Raw genomic sequence first — 17,994 nt, forward strand, 5'->3', positions numbered from 1 at the left:
GTTTGCATACCCTCTGTTGCCCAGAAGCCACTGCTAGCGGACAGGGGGGAGCCAGATCATGTGACCGAACTGGCCTGAAAATGCGTAAGTATGCAGCTCTTTCTTCCAGAAGTTTAGTATAGGTGTTAGGAGGGGGGAAAGGGATACATTTTAAGAGTAGTACGCTTTATCCTGGAAATTTACTATAAAGTGGAACTGAACCCTCCTATCCTTGAAAGCCAGGGAAGCTGCCATCTTAGCTTCTGTTTGATCTGCAGTTGCCATGGTGCTGCACATGTGATCAGCCATGACATCAGCCATTTGATAGCTTGACAGTTCAGTTGAGCGCAGAAGCAACTGGGACAGCTTTCATTAATGGCATTCCTTGAATAGAACAATTTTTTTTTAGAAACTTTAAATCAATGGGTTTAGTTTGCTTTAGCATCTAGATTTTGTTTGCATTTATTTTGATAGATGCAGTGTAATGGGGAAGGTGGGTGGATTCCTGCATATGCTTTATTGCAGGGGCTCCAGCAGTGATTATTTGACAAAGTTAAATATCAAAGCATAAATTCCCCTTTTTATAGAAAAAATAATGCAGGAACCCGGAAAGCATTGCACCCGCGATCAGTAGCTCATGAGTACAATGTCAGGCTTCTGCAGAAAAGCCCTGAAGTTTTGAGCCCATACCTCCATATGTGTTGTCAGTTTGGAAGCTGCAGGGCTTGTGAACGAACTACAAGGGTGCTCATCAACGCACTTTCCATTCATTCAGAACTGCAAGGAGTCTGCCGTGGTGGCTGATGGATGAATGACGCGGTTGTATGGGCAAAGCCCCACACAGCCACACCCTTTTCAAAGAGTGACTGCGGGGAGAAGAACCTGTCGCAGGGAAGGGGGTTTGGGGGAGAGGCAGCAGGAGCTGGAACATGCTACAGGTGGCACGTGTAACCTTTTCCATGAAGTGAACATATCCTTTAAATGCAATATTGTAGACAGATTCGTTTCTGACATTGGCTGTAAAAGTCTAGCTTGGCTCCCACCCACCACCAATGTGGTTGGTGACATTCTCTTCACCACAAAGGAGGTAGGGGAGGCATGCAAGGCCAAGCTCAACTTAAAAGGATAAGTTCACCTTTTGGGAACATGTTACATGTTACATCCGTCTTTAGGGTGAAACATGTTCTTGCTCCTGCTGTAACTTTCTGAAAAGAGAGCGGCCATGCAGGGTTCTGCCCACACGGTTGTGTCATTCTTTCAGAGAATTCTGTGATGGAATGAACTACAAGTACCGACAGCCTTTGTGGCTGATGGCTTGTAGTTCTCAGTGAACTACCAGGGCACTGTTGAGCATTCTAGGTAGTTCATTTATTCTTCCTGTCATTGCGTAACTGCCTACCTGTATGAGCAGACAGCTTACACAGTCTGCAGGAGCCCTTCATTGCACCCACATTCTGCTGATCGTAGGTACAATGCTCTAAAGCATGGGTGCTCAACCTGTGGCCCTCCAGCTGTTGCAGGAATACAAGTCCCACGAGGCATTGCAACCCACTGACCATTACAAGCATGACTCCCAAAGGCAGAGGCATGATGGGACTTGTAGTTCCGCAACAGCTGGAGGGCCACAGGTTGAGCACCCATGCTTTACAGGCTCATACAAAACAGAATCTGTAAAGTTTATTTTATTTAGTTTTTACCAGCAATGAAAATGTGCATTTTTTTTTTTTTAAAGAGGTGAACTTATCCTTAAAACAAGATTTTTGTGTAACTTCAGTTGCTTCTATCACAGGATCTGTTGACCATTATGACATGAGGTTTTATACCGAAGGTAACTTCTGCTTATGCATTGCCATTCATTATATTATGCGGTATATGAATTGCTAGTGATTGTGACCGGTTTATTTAAAGCTGAAGTTGAATCTGCTTGTTTTGTCTTCCATGGTTCCTCCTAACACATTTGGAGAGTTCTTTAAAAGTTCTTTTTTAGGTGTTTTAAGATGAAACGATCTAATGTTCATTGTCACTTGTCTGCCCATAACCGGCATAAATTCAGTATATAACAGGGGTGCTATTTCAGCTTGATTTGTGTGATTCAGTGTTGTCACAGTGTTGCTTAGTTATCATTGGAAGGTATGTGAGGCTTGATGTGAAGGTGCTATGGGTAGATTTACATGTGCTAATGTAATTGTCTTTCCTTTTTAAAACGTGTAAAAATTTTCTATGAAATATATACCTGTGTACATGCATTAAAAGTACACTTCTGTAAAAATGCCTTTTAAAAGGTTAGTTCACCTTTACCAAAAAACTGCCCTGCCTATGCAGATCAGGGGCGACTGTAGTTAGAAACAAACTGCATCTTTATGTACCTCCTGAAGCCTCACTGGAATTCTCCCAGAATGTTGCGAAGGATGGGGGAGCATTTGGGTGGTGTCATAGGGCAAATCAGTTTTCAAATCAATCCACTGATTGGCTGCCTATGCCTGTAATCCTTTGACAGCACTCATGTGAGCTCTTTCTAGGGGGGGAGGAGGTGGCAAGGAATTGGGGATTCCCTGCTCTAAACGTCCGCTTTGCTATCTTTACCTAAAATTTTAAATGGGAAAAATTTAAAATCCGATTTGTAAATACTCAACTTACGTTTTTTTTTTTTCTGTCTTAAAGCGGAGTTCCACCCTGAAACCTTTTTTCATATTTTCAGTCTTTTATTAATAATAAAAAACATTTGGGGTGTGTTTGTTTTTTTTTTTTTTTTAAACTTACCAGAAGTGCCCTGTTGCTAGGTGGTGGCTTCTAATCTGCCACTTCCCGCTCCGCATCACTTCCTCCCTCGCCTGTGCTCCTGGGAAATGTGAGTCATCATTTCCCAGGAGTCAGTGGGCAGGACTGTGTGAAAAAATCGCATTATTTCCCGTCAGGAAATGACGCGTTCTTAAGGCGGATCTATCTATGTTGCCATAAAAACGGGGCGGGACCTTCCTCCGTCACCGCCGTTATGGCAACTTGCTAAACAATCGGCGCTACGGCCGCCGGAGCATTGCGCATGCGTGAGATGGACAGGTGCATGCTGGTTACCCAGCATGCACCTCTTGATTGGTTATCCAGGAAGAGGTTGCGATTGGGCTTCATGTGCCCACACTCATCATGGCAACAGGCAGAAGAGGCTCAGCTAAATCGTAAGCTTTAAAAAAAAAAAAAAAAAAAAAAAAAATTACTATCCACTAGCATATAGTTTTTGTGTTATGCAGTGTGAGGGGATGCCTAGGAAAAAAAAAAAAAAAAAAAAAATTTCGGTGGCTGGAGCTCCGCTTTAAGAATGAGAAACCAGGATGATCGCCTTTTTCTCATGTTTGCTAACATAATTTTTGTGTTTTCATACCTTTTGCAATTCTTTGTTCCTTGCTGTTGTGGTTCAGATGATATTTGGTGATGGCAAGTAAGCTGTTAATTTGTAAGAATGTAATTAAGTAGTGCAGTGGAATGTTAAAAATAGATAATCTGCATTGTATCGCAATTAGGGAGATAATCAGTTTTTTTTTCTTAAGTTTCGCACATTTTAAATTTTCTTTTGTCTTTTCTAGAATGGCATACCATCATGTAGAATCCAAAATGATCAGTTTTTTATTTTTTTTTATTTTGACTTTCTCTCCATTTTGGAGTCTGCATATGTATGTTAGGTTATCTACAGGAAAACTTGATATCACTGAGTAGGACTGACAAACAGGTGCCGGGGCAGGCTCCCAGGGAGATGCTTGGAAGTGTTTCAGCCACAGGATTTGTCTTCACATGGAAATGTACATACATGATTTACACAGTTGCCATGTGGCACTATGCAGCACCATAGTGTAAATGAGCAACTGTCAGCTTTTATGCTTTGTGTGTGGTGATTGATTTTTATGTTTTTACACAAGCTGGTGTTGGTGTTCTGTACATGCAGACCCATTCAGAGCTGTATGTATGTCACACTGTTCATATATATATATATATATATATATATATATATATATATATATATATATATATATATATATATACACAAAAAGACACTGAGGCTGTTTTACTAAAACTGGACAGCGCACAATCTGGTGCAGCTCTGCATAAAAGCCAATCCGCTTCCAGGTTTCTTTTGCTTAATTGAACAAGCTGAAGTTAGAAGCTGATTGGCTACCATGAACAGCTGCTCCAAATTTTGCACTCCAGTTTTAGTAAATCAACCCCACTGCATGTATGTACCTGTGTATGTGTAATGTAAACAGTCCAATGATGCATCAAGTCTTAAAAGCAAAATACCTAGTGAGCTTCTATTGAGTAGAGATTTGGACCTAAGAATGACAACAATTATGCTGCACCTGCAAAACCAAGTCAGCAATGGCAGCTTCTGTATTTTTGTTTTCGCACAATGTAAAAATAATCTGTCACAAATGTAAACCATTTTAGTTGTGCAAATAATGGGAAAAAAAAATAGATAAGTATTGGTTACCTTGATATCAAAATAGCCATTAGATTCTTTTACAAAGGTTTTTATTAGTAAGCAGGGTAGATTTGATTTAAATCATCATTTTAAAAGAGAAACTGTCATCTCAGTCCCGTGGTGGCTCCTCCTCTGACCCGCTGTTTACTCACGGACAGTCCCATTCACTTTAATAGGACGGCTGGTGATGCAGCAGTGACACAACAAGGTAAAGGATGTGGTGGCAGCAGGTAAGTGGATGCCTGCTAACAGGTGCTGCCATGATGGTTCTAAAATGACAGGTCCTCTTAAAATGTAAGGACTTATTCTTGCTGGTAGTTAGGAAACTTTCATTTTGTTTACAAATAATAAACATTCTATTTAGAACACTTTAGAATAAAAGCATTTTGTTAGAAAAAAATTTGATAAAAATCAAAAACATCCGTTTTTAAATAAAAAAAAAAATCATTGATTTATATCCACCCTGTTAGCAACAAGGATATATAAAAACCAACTGACACTGTAAAGAAAAACCCTGATGCATGTGCCATAGGGTTTAATTCCGAAGTGGAGTGACAGGCAGTTACAGTGTGTAAATTATTACAGTAGGTAAGCTGAACCGCTGTCTTAACCACTTCAGGACCGCCCACCGTCGTTATACATCGGCTGTTTGAAGAGGACTATTGTTGTTATGGCAGCAGATGCCATAACCACAGTATCCTCTTAAGTGAGCAGTCCGGTTTAAGATAAAAGTGGTCTCTGCGGCGGATTTGCCGCAAGATCACTTTTATCGGCCACGGGAGAGGGGCCCCCCCCCTTACCAGAGCTGTCGGTAACGGCGGAGGTGGTTGGATCCTTTTTGTGGCCTGACGTGGAGACGAGTGAGGGGAAGATGGCCCCCACCCGACTCCATATCATTGCAGCACGGAAGCAACGTCCCTTCCGCCCATAGCTCTTAAAGGGCCATTTTTTTTTTTTTTTTTTTTTTTAAATTACAAAATGTATTTATCTTTTATTGCATTTTAGAGTAAATATTAGATCTGAGGTCTTTTTGAGGTCCTGTCATGCTTTTTTTTCTATTACAAGGGATGTTTACATTCCTTGTTATAGGTATAAAAGTGACACAATTTTTTTTTTTTTTTTTTAAAACAGTGTAAAAATAAAAGGTAAAATTAAAGTAAAAAGAAACAAACTTTTTTTTTTTTAAAACTCGCCCCTTCCCCATGAGCTTGTGTGCAGAAGCAAACACATACATAAAAAGCGCCCGCATATGAAAACTGTGTTCAAACCACACGTGAGAGGTATTGCCGTGATCGGTAAAGCGAGAGCAATAATTCTAGCCCTAGACCTCCTCTGGGTAAAAGTTCGTCGCCATTCAACGAGCAGGGTCAATTTTGAAGCATGACATGTTGGGTATCAATTTACTCGGCGTAACATTATCTTTCACAATATAAAAAAAATTTGGGCTAACTTTACTGTTTTCTTATTTTTTTTTTTAATTCAAAAAAGTGTATTTTTTTTCCAAAAAAAGTGCATTTGTAAGACCGCTCCGCAAACATGATGTGACAAAAAGTATTGCAACGATCGCCATTTTGTTCTCTAGGGTGTTAGAAAAAAAATGTATAATGTTTGGAGGTTCTAAGTAATTTTCTAGCAAAAAAAAAAAAACAGTTTTTAACTTGTAAACAACAAATCTCAGAAAGAGGCTCAGTCCTTAAAGCGGAGTTCCACACAAAAATGGAACTTCCGCTTTTCGGAACCCTCCCCCCCCTCCGGTGTCACATTTGGCACCTTTCAGGGGGGAGGGTGCCAAGGTATTTGCACCCACTTCCGGCATAGACTCCCATGGGAGTCTACGCCTCTTCCCGTCCCCACCCCCACCGCGCTGTCTCCTGGGAAACACACAGCTCCCAGGAGAGAGCGGGGACCACTTGGGACGCGCAGCGACTCGCGCATGCGCAGTAGGGAACCGGGAAGTGAAGCCGCAACGCTTCACTTCCTGATTCCCTCAGCTGGGATGGCGGCGGCAGCTGCCGAGAACCGAGCGGGTTCTCGGCATCGCCTGCCGACATCGCTGGACCCTGGGACAGGTAAGTGGCCATGTATTAAAAGTCAGCAGCTGCAGTATTTGTAGCTGCTGGCTTTTAAATTTTTTTTTTTTTGGCGGTGTGGGTGGACCCCCGCTTTAAGTGGTTAAGGTAGTGTTCCTTGAAAAAAGGTATGCCAATCTGTGGAAACAATAACAAAAAAAGAAGCGTTAGAGGCAACTGAATTATTATCCACTCTCCACTGTTAAGCCTTGAGGCTGTCAGTCTGTTGTGATATATAAGGAGATGTAGGACCTCTTCAGCTAAAGAGGAAAGGGATAAGAAAAGAAAGTAAGGCTTTATTCTCACGAGGCGGATCTGCTGCCACGGAGTCTGCCTCTGTCCGCCAACTCAGCGGGAGATCACTCCGTTGATCTCTGCTGAGCCGGCGGATGACAGGTCCCTCTGCTCACTGAGCGGGGAGGGGCTTGTCGAGCGCTGCTGGTTACTATGGAAAGATCGGACGAAAACGGACAGCATGTCCGTTTTCATCAGATCTCACCCGATCCGTCTGATTTTAGTGGACCGGGTCGGATGTCAGCGGACATGTCACCGCTGAAATCCGTCGCTCCATAGACTAGCATGGAGCGCCCGTTCAGGCCAGCCGACAAAACTGACAGGCAGACCTGAACGTTCCGACAGTGTGAAAGGGGCCTTAGAAGGAAAACAAAGAGGGAGTGGTCTCAGAGGGCAACTTTTCTAAAAGTATCATAGTGTCAGTAGGGTTTGGTCAAAGCTGTTGGGTGAGCATAGGATATCCAGGGTTGCCAGCCTCACAAAAACTGGTTGTGGAAATCAGAAGTATAGCTGATGTTTTTTCATCCACCATAATATTGTTCATGCGATGTTTCACTGCTTCAAAACTGAGTGCAGAAGTTCTCCAGGCTTTCTCTATAGTCAATTTGGATGTGCGACAAAGATGTTTTGCCAGGTTGCGTTCTACTCCTAATAAGGATTCTATAGGTTTGAAAAGAAGGGCTTTGCAGGGGTTTCTCTTTACATCTGAATGAAGTATTGTTCGTAAAAGTGCATAAACCTGGATCCATAGTCTAGTCGCCCTGGGGCAGTACCACCAGATATGAGACATTGTCCCCGGCTGGGAACATCCACAGAAGTAAGTTGGTGAAAATTGAGGAATTCTTCGTGCCAGGCGTGCAGGTGTATAGTACCATTGATAAATTACCTTATAGGCATTTTCTAGACTGACAACATTTTTGGAACTTTTTGAAGCGACTTGGAGCATAGTCTGCCAATCCGCCAGTTCCAACTCCACCGCTAGTTCGTGTTCCCAAAGTTGTTGGAACAGGCACATCTGAGGTTTCCTAGAGGATATAATTGAAGAGTATATCAAGGAGATAGTACCTCTGGAGTGTGGGCACAACCTGCATATGCTCTCGAAGGCTAAAAGGTAGGGTATTGAGTGGGACTTGAGGAGTTTCTGAATAAAATGATGAAGCTGAAGGCAGCGAAAATGTTCCCATAGCGGTAGTTTGTATGAGGAACGTCTAATGCTATAATTCTGAGGGTAATTAAAGAGTGAACGTCTGAAAAACCCTGGTATGTCCACCAACCAAACTGGCCAGGGCTGTCCATACTGGGGGGGGTTAGAGGGCAATTGAAAAAAAACGTAAGAGGGGTAAATGAGGTGAGATTTAATTGAATCCCAGAAGCGGCGTGTGTGATAAAGAAGGGCTTATGCCTTTTGGGCGGAATTAAGGAGGAAGCAAAGGTAAGGAAAACAAATGTTTAGGATATGATATGATATATCAATGGTGGCCCACAAGGAAAGGTGGTGGGTCTCGTGTGTGTAGGAGATAGACGCTAGGTTAGCTGCAACGTAATAATCGCAGAGATTAGGGACTGAGAGGCCACCATTTATCCTGCGAGTAAATAGAATTTGTTGATTGATCCGTGAACGGGAAGAACCCCATATAAAATGTAGTAATTTCCATTGGTGGATACGGAGTATGTGCAGAGGTATAGGAATCGGTAGAACCCAGAAGCAATATAGCAGTGTTGGGTAGATATGTCATCCGAACTGCGTTCATTCTGCCAAACCAAGATAGTGGAGAGTGATTCCAAGACAGTAATAGATTTGATAGTGTTTTGAATAGAGGTGGGAAATTAGCTTGATAAAGACCTTCATAAGTAGGCAAAATAGCCATTAGATTTATACATATAGGTTGCCGAGTTTGTGAAGATAGACATTCCTGTAATGTTCAAGCTTTGTATCGCTTTCTTCTACCCCATTGGTCCTAGTGCTCCTGGGGGTCCTTTTTTTAATGTCGCAAACCTTTTTGGAACAGTAAATCATGATACATTGACAAGTTGTAATGAGAGAGAGAGAGAGATATCTCTATTTATCAACAAGTGTACAATACATTGCAACAGTAGAAACTCGTACAGCCATTAGGAAGATCGGTGAAACCCAACATTTTATCAAGTGCAGGGTGGATAAAAATTGATTATTTAAAAAAAAAAAAAAAAAAGAAGGAAGTCTAAAACTTTTTGTGTTTTTTCTTTTTTCCATGATTTAACTCGGATTATTTATTTTAATAAAAAGATTTTTACTCCAAAAGCAATCTAAATTATTAATGTATCTTAAATAGAAAACTATCTTTAGTTTATTCAGCATGAAATGGAGCTTAATTATGTAGCATGAGGAAACATTTACATTTTTGGTAAACTCATTCAATGAATGCAAGCTGAAATAACAACATGCACTGCATTGATGCATACCCCCAATTTCACAGTAACCATGAGATAAAACAAAGTTCAGGAATTTTCCTTTTATCCCATTGTTTTGCAAATCTATTTACACTACAAACTGTATGATATTTAATTGGTGCTGATATCGCTGTTTTACTAATATTAAGATTCTAACTCCCAGCAAGAATGAATCCTTACATTTAAGAGCACCTGTCATTTCAGATCCATCATGGCAGCACCTGTTAGCGGGCATCCACTCACCTGCTGCCGCCATGTCCTTCACCTTTTTGTATCACTGCCGCATCACCAGCTGTCCCATTAAAGTGAATGGGACTGTCGGTGAGTCAACAGTGTGTCAGAGGAGGAGTCACTGCAGGACAAAGATGACAGCTCTATAAAATTGTGATTTAAATCAAGCCCTTTTTACTAGTGATTTTGAATCATCATTATTATATGTATGTATGTGGGGATTTCCCGTAGACAGACCTGTATGTTCGGGGGGGGGGGGGGGAAGAGGTGGAAAGTGAGGGGAAAAGGGGCTATATTGTATTCTAATATACCCCCCCCCCTTTTTTTTTTTTTGCTGTGTGATTGGGAACACCCAACAAGCGTGTGATTGGCCTGCCAGTGGAGGGGGTGGTTAAGGGACGCTGAGAGGAGGAATAAAGTAAGTAGTAAATATAATCACCTTCTTCATGATCTCCTAGACACCAAGGTGTATTACTTGCTATATGAAAATAAGGGGGGGGGGGGGCTGCTGCCACCACATCTACTGATTGTTAAGCTGCAGTATATTATATTTTTAGTTTTGGGTTTAATACCTCTTAACCAACACCCCCAGCCCACATTGGTAGTTACTGGCAGTGAAATATGGTTAACCTTTCTTTGTTTTTATATATAAATAAGACTGCTCTATGAACACACACAGATGTTCATTTGTAATTTTTTTTTTTTTTTCGTACCCGTAAGTGGTACTCAGAGTTACAGGTAAAGATGCACAAATGACATTTCTTTTTTTTCAGCCTTATTATTCATGCAAACATGGTAGTGTGCATTCACAGCTTGATTTTCATGGAGCAGTGACCCCTGTTGTGGTGTTATTGTGCTTGCATTAAAGAGAGACTCGGCGTGTAGGCATTTGGAAATACACGATTGTGTTAAGCATACAATTTGATTTGTGTGTTGCATCGCGTTTTATTACCTGCTGCATGGAATGATTAGTTTGCCACATTGGCAAAATTGTTGAATATCATTCTCTATCTCCATGGTTAGCTGTGTGTATCAAAGTGGCTAAAGGGAATCTTTTTGTTGCCTATTGCAACTGATTTCTTTAATTCTTCCAGTAGAATCTAGGGCTATAAACAAAGACATTGATCATTTGCTGCAGCAAGTTCTGTTCCCCCGTTTTGATAAATCAGTCATGATGTTATATTTGTACATGTCGTTTAAGAGGCAGAGTTTGTCCTGTGATGTCACCTAGCTGATCTGATAAACGCTTGTTTTATTGTAAATACACTATACGTGTGTGTATATATGTGTGTGTGTGTATATATATATGTGTATATATATAAAAATTTGTTAAGGGGGGGGGGAGGGGGGAAATCCCCTTTTCGGGTGGTCGCAGTACATTGCAAGGATTTTACAAAACTTTGCAGGCTCCTACCTGTTTCTGCTCTGGGTAAAAAGTTATGTTTCACCAAGTTTTTGAAAGGGTGTGACTAATTCATCTTATTCAGCTGGTACACTTGGTGTGCTCTGATCATCTGATGAGAGAATTTGCAGTGTCTTCACCCCCTTTGATGTGAAATAACCCTTTGGGGAATATTCTACCAAAAACTATTTTTTTCTGTTGCAGTGGATGCCTAAAACCTGACTTGTATTTTAGTGCAGAGTTCTTCACAAAAGCAGGAAATTACATTTCTGAAAGTGCTTTGTACGGAACGCCTCCAGGAGCCAATTTTGCATTGACTGGCTGCAGTTTGAAAAGAACCTTATTTTTAATACCATCAAATTACAATATGACTTGTATAGCAATTGTATATGCTATATTTTCATATTTTTTTCCCCCCATAAAAGTGAAGTTATCTTTTGAAGGGGTTGTAAACCCTTGTTTAAAAAAAAAAAAAAAAACCCCAAAAAACAAACATGTCATACTTGCCTCCACTATGCAGTTCGTTTTGCTCAGAGTGGCCCCGGTCCTCCTCTTCTGGGGTCCCTCAGCGGCGCTGGTGGCTCCTCCCCGCATCGAGTGTCCATGTTGGAGAGACTCTCTCCTTGGTGGACACCCATGCAGGCACGCTTCCAAGTCCCGCATCTGTGTCCATTCACACAGAATGCAGGACTCGGTGCTGCGTCACTGGATTTCATTGACGGCAGTGGGAGCCAATGGCTGCACTGCTATCAATCTATCCAATCAGGACATGAGACACCAGCTAGTGCTGGGGTGCTTGTTCCCGGCCGGAGGAAGGTCTGGGTCAGGTAAGTAAAACGGGGGTTGGGGGCTGCAGCACCATAGAAGGTTTTTCACCTTAATGCATAGAATGTATTAAGGTGAAAAACCATGAGGGTTTACAACCCCTTTAAGGCTCGGTTCATACTTGTGCGATGCGGGAACCCTGTAAATCCACTACAGTTTCCCGCATCGCACCCGACTCACACGGCAGTTCACACTGCCAAATGCGAACTAACGGGAATGTCAATACATTGGTAATAACACCCCCATTTCAGCTCTCATATCGCACAGCGAACTGTCAGTTCTGACATGAATCGGACTGCATGGGTGTGAACACCCATGTGATCTGATTCTGGTCCGGACTAAAAAAAGCGTCCTGTGCGAGTTTGGTTCGAATGCGATATCAGCAGTGTTAATTTCGTTGACTAAAACATTTTAGTCGACTAAATGAATATTATTTTAGTCTAAAATACGACCAAAACAACTGAAATGACTAAAGTACAACTAAAACTAAAACGGCATTTTAGTGAAAAGACGAAGACTATACTGAAATTTGACTTCAAAATAAATACTGGTCTGTAGTGCATGTTCATACCTCAATGTAATAATAAATAACATATTAGATTTTTCACCTCCAGCAGTATATAATTAGTTTGCAAATTGTAGAGAAATGTTCACTAATGCATTACAATTGAATTACACCCATTAGATTTTAGAGGACTAAAATGAGTTTTAGTCGACTAAAACGTAGGACATTTTAGTCGACTAAAATGTCCTGGAGATTTAGTTGACTAAATATGACTAAAACAATTGCAGAGGACTAAAATGGGACTAAAACTAAAATGCCATTTTAGTCCTAAGACTAAAACTAAATCGAAATTTGCTGCCAAAATGAACACTGGATATCGGCCATACTATCTGTATGGCTGAAATCGCATCGCACAGCCATTGCGTGTGATTTGCACTGCAGTGCGAATTGCATGAGATCTCGCAGAGCACAGTAGTGTGAACCGGCTTTTAAAGTGGTTTTAAACCCTATATACCCATTTAAAGTAGCCTCAGGTGATACAGAGAGAAAACAAATCCTCCTAAGTAAGTTTCCCCTGTTAGGGCTCTTTCACACGGGGCGGATCAGTGATGATCCGCCCCGTGAACACCCACTTGCTCAGTGGGGATCGCTCCACCGATCCCCGCTGAGCAGGAAGATGACAGGTCGATGAAAAACGGACATACATGTATCCCTATGGAATAGCGGATGTCAGAGGATGAACGTCCGCTGACATCCGACTCGCTCCAATCCGAAAAAGTGTAACGGAAGAAAATCCTACTTTTCCATCCATGATCGGATCGGGTGACGACGGACTCCGTGCCGCTCTCCCCTATGGAGGATCAGGCGATGACGGACCGTAGAGTCCGTCACCCGATCCGAAAACGGATGGAAAAGTAGGGTTTTCTTCCGTTACACTTTTTCGGATCGGCTTGGGTCTGATGTCAGCGGACGTTCATCCGCTGACATCCGCTATTCCATAGGGATACATGTATGTCCGTTTTTCATCCGAAAACGGAAGGATGAAAAACGGACATAAGGATCGTCCGTGTGAAAGAGCCCTTAATCTGCAGTCCTCTCTCCTCTACAGCCTCCTACGGCCTGGTTTACACATGCTTCTAAAGTGTCATTTGACTCTCGTTTTTGCAACACTCTGAATGCAAATCAAAGTGGCTATCTCTAACTTAAATTATTGCTTTCCAGTCCTGTACAAATTGTTGAGTATGCACTGCTTTGTTTTATAAATGATGCCCCATGTCCTTTTCTTGGTGCTTCTCGCATTTCTAAAGCCTTCAAAGATGTCCATCACAGAGGTCCCTAACCTGCACCTGCAGCTGTAGAGGGGCACTTCAGTGTGGGCTCAGCTGAATCAAACACACATGGGGCATTTGCCAAGCTTCATTTAAGATTCCAAAAAGCATCACGTAAGCATCAATAAAATATAGAAAAATCTATGATAAAGTGGTAGGATCTTTTAATGTGTATTACTTCTCAATGTAAATGAGCCCCTAAGGCTAGGTTTACACTGTCACAGGTAGGTGCTGGTGCAGGACAGCGGGTACATTGCATGTGTTCCCACACCCAAAATGCACTGATTTTGCAAATGTGTGAGGATGCCATTCATTCTTAATGGCACCACCAAGCATCTAAAAATGGAACTCGTTTTTGGATTCAAGAAATCGTCTGTCACAGGCTGTGCGCTGGAGGGTCAGCATATTACTTGCACAGAGTGAGCAGATAGGAACCACACTAAGTACTTTGGATTGAGCCTAGTATACACTATAGATATGCTTTGTTCATTTTTCATTTAATTTCTAATGAATTCCATACTTTAAAGTGGTAGTAAAAAAAAAAAAAAAAAAAAAAAAAACTGGTCTCCCTGTAGTGTTAAGTCATAATGTGCTAGTATGCCTCGGGAAGGTGTTTGATCCAGATAGCGCTTAGCAGAGTTACGGTATTACCCTACAAGATGAAAGTGGAGCACTTATACCAGATTTGCTTTTTTTTTTGTGGTGGTTTTCTTGTTTCCCTTTTGTGTGCTTGTCCCTTTTTGTGGTCCCTATGCCCATGTGTTGCCTACAAGAGCCTGGGCTTGCTTAAGGGGGGTTCAAGATGATACAAAAGTTCAGATGTGGCAGCATTGGTCTGGTAAGCGGCAGATCAGAGACCTTGTCTCCTATTTTCATGGTCTGAGTGTAGAAGAGGCACAAGATGTGTGTGTGAAACACATCTACGTGACCACAGTTTGGTGTCTTTGGTGTTATCTTTGTGAAACAAAATAAAAGGCAATCATAAGTTCTGGATGTGCAGCCATTTCTTTCTTTCTTTTCAAGTGTAGAAAAGGCATTGGGGGGCTAATAGACCCCCAATGTGAAAAAAGGTATTAAAGTGTTACCCACAACAGTAAAATCTGTCTGTATATGCAATAAAGCATGCTTGTTGTACTCACTGGAACCTAAGGGGTTAATCCTCTGCATTGTGTAAAAAGGCTGTTTGATCCTATATTCTCTGATCCTCTCCTTATTACACAATCCCCAATCCATCTCCTGATAGTACAGAGCCTTGGGGACAATCTGCACATGCTCAGTTTGGTGTATAATGCTAGAGTTTTTTGTTTTTCTTGGGTGCATGTAATCAGCACAGGGCCAATTGGCACTGTCCTGACAGAGGGTCAGGAGTCCTGCGGCCTCATATGACACTCGGAGGAGAATGAAAACTCCTTCTGCAAGCTATAACCAGACACTGATAGCTATATACTGCTGATAAGAAAGTATTTAGCAGTTTATATTTTCTAAAATAATTGCATTTCCATGTTCTGTGTACTGTGGGAGACCAGAGATAGTGAATGCATGGTCCTGGGTTTAGTAACACTAACCCAATAAATAGAAATGTAAAGAATCTGTTAATGCACACAATTAAACACCCCTTTTTTATGAGTGTGTATTCTAATCCTCTGCCAAAAGTGGTTTAAGTGGAGACTTGTTGCTGCTATCATAAACCAAATTTTACATATAATAGCGGATGGAGCGCAGAGATTGAACTGCTGAGTGGAGCCTAGGGGGGTTTAAGTAGACATCAAAGCTTATAGTATCTTTCTTCTGTTAACCCAGAGAAGGTGTCACATTTAACACCCACATATTTTTGAATTCCCCAATAGATAACATTAAATCATATTTTGTGCTAGTAAAATTGTTTTTACTTTTTTCAATCCTGGCTTATTTTGCGTTCTAAACTTAATACTTGGGATTCCAGGTTTCTTTGTATCGTTAGGCAGTGTTATTTTGTTGTCCTAGCAAATGACAAGACTCTGCTGAGTTCCCTTCATTGCATGGAATTACACAGCAAGCACAGATTTGTAAATCCTTGGACAGGACATTAATGAGACAGTCTTCCTTTTTTTACTGCAAGAATGTATATTGCTTTTTGTCATGTACCTGTCAAATCTGTTTCATTTTTTTTACCTGTTAAGTATTTATTGCTAACCTTTACTTCTCTGTTAGAGGCATCTTGTGCTATAGAATTATTGGGGTAGACAAATATGTTTTTGTTGTCAGAAGCCAGTCAGCCCTTGTTTACTGTGTTTAGATACTTTACCTCATTCTGAGCTTCTGACCTGCAATTTTGTTTAGTTAAAGCGGTAGTAAAGTCTTTCTCCTACAAGGCAGTATCATAATGTGCTAGTATGTACCGCATACTAGCATGTTATGAGACTTACCTTGGAACGACGCCCTACAGCGGCTCACCGTCACTGCTGCAGGCGTTTTCATCTTCACCCGGTCTACCTTCATGGTTTGGGGGCTCTGGCCGCCTGACTGGACGAGCCGCAATCATGCGAGTCCCATGCATGCACGCGGAAGTCTGTCACGGCACACAACTCTGAAGGAACAGTGCGGGTACGCTGTTTGTTCAGAGTGCATGCGCCGATGATGTCACTGGCTGTTGTTCGCCTGAATATCTCCTAAACAGTGCCCATTTAGCAGATATTCATTTTACCTACAGGTAAGCTTTATGAGTTTACTTGTAGGTAAAAATCACAAATGAGCGTTTTACTACCACTTTAATGCTGCCCTAAGACACTAGTGTGTTGAAGATTCAGACTCTATCCACAATCCTACAAGGAGTGAGCCTTAAAGCAGAACTACACTGCATTTAAGCAGCACAAACCAAAAACACTATTTAATTCATTTTTAATATTCAAAAGCCAACTCCCCCACCCATCCATGTCTCCATGCTTTATTTTGCTTAAAAATCACTTTGACAAACACCCCCTAGCATCTCTGGCGCTGGCCATCTTGAGTAAGGGCAGCGTATTCATGTAGCATTTACTTCCTGGATTCCATCTGCCTTTAGCTCCAGGCAGACAATGCAGTAGGTTGTGCTTGGCTGAGAAAACCCCTTCTCTTCTCGCGACGACTCCTGGGATGTATGACGTATCTTACCAAGGCAGGAGACCAGGAAGTAACTGAAGAAATGTAGAAAAAAACATTCATCTATTTACTAATGCTAGCTGCATAAGTATTAAAAAGTCAGTGTTGAAGGAGAGAGTAAAGTTCTGCTTTAAGCAGGGAGAGCTTATTTTTTGTTTAACCAGCCTTTTGAAAAAAAAAACAAAAAAAAAAACAAAAAAAAACCTCAGACACCCGCATCCACACAAATTATATGGATGTAGGGATTTCCCCCATTGTGCTATTGCATACTCCCCCTTTAGAGCGCACTGATTAGCGCTGCAGCTATTGGCTGCATGCACTAATCGAATGCTGGTATTCAACAGGATTTCCTCTACGAGCCTAGGCAGGGTGGATTTGATTTCAATTGAGTCAATTTAAATCACTAGTAAAAAGGCTTGATTTAAATCAAATAAACTTAAGTCGATTTTAAATTATAATTTTTGAAAGAGCAACTGTCCCGCAGCGGCTCCTCCTCTGACCCGCTATTGACTCGCTGACCGTCCCATTCACTTTAACCACTTCAGCCCCAGAAGAATTTACCCCCTTCTGACCAGAGCACTTTTTGCAATTCGGCACCGTTTTAACTCACAATTGTGCGGTGGTGCGACGTTGTACCCAAACAAAATTTACGTCCTCTTTTTCCCGCAAATAGAGCTTTCTTTTGGTGGTATTTGATTGCCTCTGCGGTTTTTATTATTTGCGCTATAAACAAAAAAAGAGCAACAATTTTGAAAAAAATGCGATATTTTTTACTTTTTGCAATAATAAATATTCCCCAAAAATATGTAAAAAATTTTGTTTCCTCAGTTTAGGCCGATATGTATTCTACATATTTTTGGTAAAAAAAAAAAACAAAAACGCAATAAGCGTATATTGATGATTGGTTTGCGCAAAATTTATAGCGTCTACAAAATAGGGGATAGCTTTATGGCATTTTTATTTTTAATTTTTTTTATTAGTAATGGCGGTGATCTGCGATTTTTATCGGGACCGCGACATTATCGCGGACACTTTTGACACTATTTTGGGACCATTGTCATTTATACAGCGATCGGTGCTATAAAAATGCATTGATTACTGTGTAAATGACACTGGCAGAGAAGGGGTTAACCACTAGGGGCCGATCAAGGGGTTAAGTGTGCCCTAGGGAGTGATTTCTAACTGTGTGGGGGGGGCGGGGCTACACCTCACATGACAGCGATCACTGCTCTCCATGACAGAGAGCAGTGATCTCTGTCCTGTCACTAGGCAGAACGGGGAAAATGCCTTGTTTACAAAAGCATCTGCCCATTCTACCTCTCCGTGACACGATCGTGGACATAGAG

The 17,994-nt window shown here is 41.5% G+C and overlaps 1 protein-coding gene across 5 annotated transcripts in view; it reads left to right on the plus strand.

Moving 5' to 3' along the window:
- KMT2D (lysine methyltransferase 2D) overlaps positions 1-17,994 on the plus strand; it is a 247,640-nt gene that overhangs the window by 22,065 nt on the left and 207,581 nt on the right. The gene's annotated exons all lie outside the window — the stretch shown is intronic.

The sequence above is a fragment of the Aquarana catesbeiana genome, linkage group LG02 (genome assembly GCF_042186555.1).
Source record: "Aquarana catesbeiana isolate 2022-GZ linkage group LG02, ASM4218655v1, whole genome shotgun sequence".
Lineage (NCBI taxonomy): Eukaryota > Metazoa > Chordata > Amphibia > Anura > Ranidae > Aquarana > Aquarana catesbeiana.